General features: G+C 42.7%; 1 protein-coding gene across 2 annotated transcripts in view; it reads left to right on the top strand.

Moving 5' to 3' along the window:
* The window catches only part of USP49 (ubiquitin specific peptidase 49), a 69643-nt gene continuing 63643 nt past the window's right edge, over positions 1–6000 (top strand). For both annotated transcript variants that reach the window (XM_047794549.1, XM_047794550.1), the window contains exons 1-2: positions 1–40; positions 3442–3523. The gene's annotated coding sequence lies outside the window, so the exon portion shown is untranslated. The remainder of the gene's footprint in view (positions 41–3441; positions 3524–6000) is intronic.

Here is a 6000-nt window from a genome sequence, read left to right as displayed (position 1 = left end):
CTCGCGCCCTGGTGACAGCTCGCGCGTGCTGATGATGGCGGTAAATAGAGGGGGGGTCGGGGGAGGGGGCGGAGGAGGGGGGAGGCTGCGAAGGGGGTAGCTCCAGGGGGTGGGGGGGCCGGGGGCCGGGGAGGACGCGACGGCCGGGGAGCGCATTCTGAGACTCAGAGGCGGGGACAGGAGTCTCCAGCACACGGGCCCTCCCCTTTAAAGAAGCAAAATCCTCACACACCGGGTGAGGGGCGACAAAGGCGGCGCGCGCCTCGCGGGCGGGAGGAGCGGCGGCAGGGGGCGGGACCGCGGCGCCGGCGGGCTGGGGGCGCCCGGGGCGGGGTCCGGCGGGGGGCCAGAGCCGGCAGTCCCGGCGCGCCAGCCCTTTATTTTGGCGGGGTGGGCGACCACTGGGTTTGGGGTAAAAGCCTTGAGGGGAGAAGGGAAGGAAGGTTTGAGGGCGGTTGGGGGGAACGGGTCTGAGCATAAGATGAGGAGGATTAAGGGGAGAAAAGGTTAGAAGGCAGGGAGAGGAGGAGTGAGAAAAAGCCAGCTAGGGAGGTAGGAAGCAGGCAAAACCCAGGGTGGGTGATAAGGAAGCCGGGCAGGGAATAGGTTAGGAAGACCAGCCTGGGAAGAGGGATCCACGGGTTCGGTGTGAGAGCACGGGTTTGGAGGGGTAAGCTTGGTAGGGGCTCGTAGTGGGGTGAGGGATACTGGGGTAAGAGTTGCAAGTGGAAGGCAAGGAGGGGCAGAGCTGGGGTAGTAGTTGAGAGTAGAGGAGGGAGAGTGATTAAGAGCCAGACGTGACAAGGGTGTGAACTAGTGCAGAGCGAGATGAGCTGAAGGACTGGGACCGGCGGTGGGTGGGAACTGCAAGGTTCTGAGAAAGGTATGGGTTAGTGGGTGGGCGGTGGGTGGAAATTGTTGAAAGTGAGCGAGGGCGAATGAGACACTGGACTAGTACCAGGTGGAGTTAAGAATAAGTGCGGTAGAAGTGGAAGGGTGAAAGGAAATAGAGCTGAGAGATGGGGCGTTCGTAGGACAATTCGGGGACCGGAAAAGCTGAAAGGAGAGAGTGAGGGTGTGAGACGAGATGGCGATCTGGGACAAGGTAACTGGGGAATTGTGTTAATTGACGAGGTTCCGAAAAATCCAAGGTGCAGACAGGGAGGTGGAGAGACGAGGCTAAAAGCAGACGGTGAGAGGATGGAGATGGAGATGGGCCCCAGGATTTAAAGGATGAGATGGGGAGTGAGGGAAGAGAAGAGGGTTGAGAGAGGCTTGCGGAAGCCGGATGGATGCAGAGCTGGGGTAGACGGCACAGGGATGGGAATCAAGTGTACTGTGGAGGAGATGCTCCAGAAGGTCTGCGTGGGTCAGGGCACAGGTGCTGTAGTGAAGGAGCAAGTGTAGGGAGCCTTTGGTGAAGAGGAGGAGGAACCATGGTGAGTGAAAAGAGACCTAGAGATAGGGGTAAAAACTAAAAAGTAACAGTGGAGGCGAGGGAGGGGGGTATCAGGAAAGGAATTCTTTGTGCAGAAGAGAACTGTGTGTTGAAACTGTGAGTCCTTTTGTCCGTAAAAGTAGGAAATTCCAGAAACCTCTTTCTCTCTTCAAGGAATCTTGAATCTCCTTCCACCTTTCATGGCTTTTAAATCGACTTTCATGTCCACTTTGAAGAGATGAGACCCATTTTGATTTGATTTTGTTCTTGTATGGATGATAAAGCAATAACAGGGAGCTGAGAAGCTCTGCATTTCACTTGGTGCTGGGATAATGGGGAAATGGGTTGTATTTCCAGTGTGGCTGTGCCTGTGAGGTGTGACAGTGTTGTGTCGTAGCAGTGTGGTACCTGACAAGCAGTGGGCTGAGTGCTTTATTGACAGCATTTTCTTTTTCAGTGGAGAGCACACTGTGGTTGAGATAGAGAAAGATGAAAATCTTTTTGTTTTGTTTAATCAACCAGATTTCTGCCTAATTGTTTTTGGGGCTGGAGAATATTGAGAAATCTTTTCAGAGAAAGGCAAATAGCCAACCAGGGAAGTTTGCTGGGGAAGAGATTTAAATCAAGGCAGTGAGGGCTTTGAGCTCCTAAGCTGCCTCTAGCTTTGTGTGGGACATTTTATAGGAAACTCACCCGTTGAACAAAATGGAATAAAGAAAGGGAGATTTAGAATAGTAGAGGATTTGAGAGTGGGACTTATAGGTTAAATAATGAGTCTATGAGTAATTTTTAACAAGAAAAAACCTCTAAGATAATGCAGACAGGCGTCTTGGACAGCTCCACTGCTTCTCCTGTTTGTGGTTGTGAATAAAAAAGATTACTGTTTTCTAGAAGGAGTTTTTGATTTTTATGACACTTTTGGAAATTAAAAGGAAGATAAGACATTTGGGACAAAATTTAGGTTATTCTTATCAAGATTTTGTTTTGATGACTTTTATTCTGAAGTTTTACATTTAGCTAAGAATATGAACGAATATTACTTTGCATTCAATGGTGCCAAAGGATAGCATATAATGTACTTTTAGAAAAAAGTATGAACTGTTCTCAAGAATCTTATTTGAGGTTATTTCATTAGTGTACATTCAGCTACACAAAAGATGCTTTTTCTTCAACGTTGTATAAATTTTGGATGGCCGCTGTTCTGTGGGTATTTCTGTAAAGGGCAAAGATCAGGTTAATGGCATTTGTGATAGTTAGCAAAGATTAGATTTTGATTAGTGGATATCAGAGACATTGGTTATTTATGTATTTGAATAATTTACAATCTTAAATCATTCTGGATTCAGCTACTGTGATCATGGAGTCTGGATTTTATTGAGCAGATGTTCAGGGTGACTAGATTGATTTAGCGGTTTAACAGGATTTTTAAAATTACTGCTTTTTTCCTGCTAAGTTTCAGGAAGATTAGTCTGAAACATTAAATTTCAAACTGAAGAGTAACTTTAGTATGAGGCACCTGTTTCTGTGAAATGTGTGTGCGTGTTCCCTTCCTTTCTAAATGTGTTTGGCATTGCTAGTAGGTTGTACTCTGTGTCTGGTACAGCCATTTTTATAATGCAGTTGTTTTATATTTGATGTCTTTATATAAATTATTTCAGGCATATTTGATACTAATGAAGAAAATATAAACTATAAGACCAACCAAGGGAAAGTCCATTGGGGTCTTATCTTTTGCTTCTTTATGCCTATATATTAAATCACCACTTCTCATTGTGAATGGTTAGTTCTCAGTTGATACTTCTAAACCTGAAAATGGATAATCTTTTAGTACAAATAATGCTGTTTATCATTAAGGACTCCAGTGATAAATTTAAGCTTTATTTTCATTTGTTCATTAAGTAGAATTCTCTACTCAATTTATTTTCTTACTTGCTAAGGAAAAAACGTTTGTATATTCAGTGAGTAGGTTGTACATAATTAAATGTTTCTCTGGTTAATCGTAGATTCTTTGGATGGGAAGAGACCTTGAAAGGACCTCTAGTTTATCCTGCAACTTCAGTCAATATCCCACTTAAATCATCCCAGGTAGATAAAAATTTATCCTATTTGTGTAAATCTTCAGAGGTGTTGTGGCAACCTTTACAGATAATATTTTCCAGCATTCAGTTATTTTCTCTATAAGGACAGTCTGTCTTCTTTCTAATCAGCACACACAATGCAATATTTGTATTTGTTATTTCTTGCCCCATTCTCAATTTTTGAGTAAATATACCTGCTTAGTATCTAGACAACCCCATTTCTTCTTAAACTCACTAATAGTAGCTACGCATGTGAGGTGCTTTTGTGCCAGACACTGTTGTAAAATAAACTCTTTGTGGATTGTAACCCATTGATTCCTTACAGCAGTCCTAGGAGGTCGGCACTATTGCTGTTGCCATTTTACATGTGATAAAATATAAGCTCCTTGAAATTAAATGGCTTGTCCAAGGTTATACTCAGTCATTTCTACAGCAACTTGTTTGATAGTTGATAACCTTGAATACAGATAATACTGTTTTTGTTATTTTGGGGGTATTTTGTCAAGTAGTAACTAAATGATACACTTAATCTTTCTTTTAGCTTATAAAATATCATTCTACCAAGTGGTGGGGATGGGATTTGAACCTTGCCATTTTGTGGGCATTCTACTGCCTACTACCTTTACTTGACTGTTGTGAAGTGATCCCTCACCTGAGCACTTCTCCAGATTACTTTGTCCCTAACCAGTGTTGTTTGCCAGTCCTTAAATTAGCCCTGTGGTTCTGTTATTAACCACTTCTTAGTTCCTTTCTAGGTGAGAAACCTGAGACAGATACCCTAAGGGCTATGTTTCATTCAAAGATTACATCAGCGTTCTTACATGCTCGTATTTTTTTCAATCACAAAATTGTATTTATAAAACAACCTCAGATCAATAAAATGCCTAATTGCATTGCAGATTAATGGTTGGTTACCTGTCTTTTTAGCTAGAAAGAGGCCCTGAACTTTTCCTCAGTGGGCAACAATTTCTCATCTGCAAGCCGTGCGGTATATAACAGGTTCATACAGGTTTGCACTTGGAGGTTGTTGCCCATTGAGGGAAAATGGGACTCGGGTTTCAGTGTGGATATCCATAAGCAAAATCTGTTGAGATTCTTGCTGATTTCTTTTCTATCTTCTCTTTATGTGTGCTTACGTAAGCAACCCATTAAATACATTCATGCCTGCTTTAATTTGCTTGATCTACTCTTTTTTAAAGACCTTTTTTAGAGCAGTTTTAGGTTCACAGTAGAATTGAAGTACAGAGATTTCCCTGCCCCCACACATGCATCGTCTCCCCCATTATCAACATCTCTCACCAAAGTAGTTCATTTGTGACAACTGACCTGCCCATTTTTTTTAAAAAAAGCTAATAATTGGAGTTCGTCTCTGGCTCACGTTAAGGACCCAGCATTGTCACTGCAGCAGCTCAGGTCACTGCTGTGGCTCGGGTTCAATCCCTGGCAGAGGAACTTCCACATGCCATAGGAGTGGCCAAAAAGGAAGACAAAAAAACAAACAAACAACAACTAATAATTAATGTTTTCTAAGTGCCCAGCATGAGCTAAGTATGTGAATTGTTTGAAACTCATAACAAGGGAGGAGAAAGCTGTTTTGTTAATACTCTATTTTTTTGTGACTTGGGATTTTTTTTTTTTTAAACTTTATAGAAAAGTTGCAAAAGTGATAGAAGGAATTTCTATATATCCTTTTTCAAATTCATGAATTGTTTTTATTTTGCCCCATTTGCTTGATCATTTTCTCTCACTTGAGTACTCTTTTTAAAAATTTATTTTATTATTATTGTTATTTTTTAAGGTCACACCCATAGCATGTGGAAGTTCCCAGGCCAGGGATTGAATTCCAGCCTCAGCTGTCACCTAGGCCACAGCCATAGCAACACCAGATCCTTTAATCTACTGCAGTGGGAAGGGGAGTGAACCCACGCCTCTGCAGTGACCCACGCTGCTGCAGTCAGATTCTTAACCCACTGTGCCACAGTGGGAACCCCTCATTGGAGTACTTTTAAACAAGTAACTTTGAAAAAAAATGGATGTGAAGGTCTTAATTTTTAAAAAGTAAAGGGAAGAATGTTTTGAGTGTATCAGCAAGTTGGTATGAGTTTGATTTTAGTCAAGTGTATGAAGCAAAGGAATCTCAAGGGTGACTGGAGTGGATTTTGTGGTTTTATGGTTTGTTGCCTTCGTTATATTTTAGGAAATATATTTACCTGCGAACTACAAGTTTTATAGGCCTCTCCCGCATCAGCAAGAACTGTCGTGGTCTGCCTCTTGGTTGGGGACCTCCTTAGCACCTGGCATGATGTGCTCACACACGTGGGTCCTTAGGATATGCCATCTCTTGACGTATGGGTGATTATCATGGGAAAACAGGAGCCACAGGGCTGTTCAACACCATGACCAAGACATACATAGGTGAAAAACATATTTTACCTAAAGATCCAGCTTCAAGGAGCTGGAAAAGATCTAAGTGTAAAATATATA

The sequence above is a fragment of the Phacochoerus africanus genome, chromosome 9 (genome assembly GCF_016906955.1).
Source record: "Phacochoerus africanus isolate WHEZ1 chromosome 9, ROS_Pafr_v1, whole genome shotgun sequence".
Classification (NCBI taxonomy): Eukaryota; Metazoa; Chordata; class Mammalia; order Artiodactyla; family Suidae; genus Phacochoerus; species Phacochoerus africanus.
Note: the sequence above shows the minus strand (reverse complement) of the source record. Positions and strands in the feature narration are given on the sequence as shown.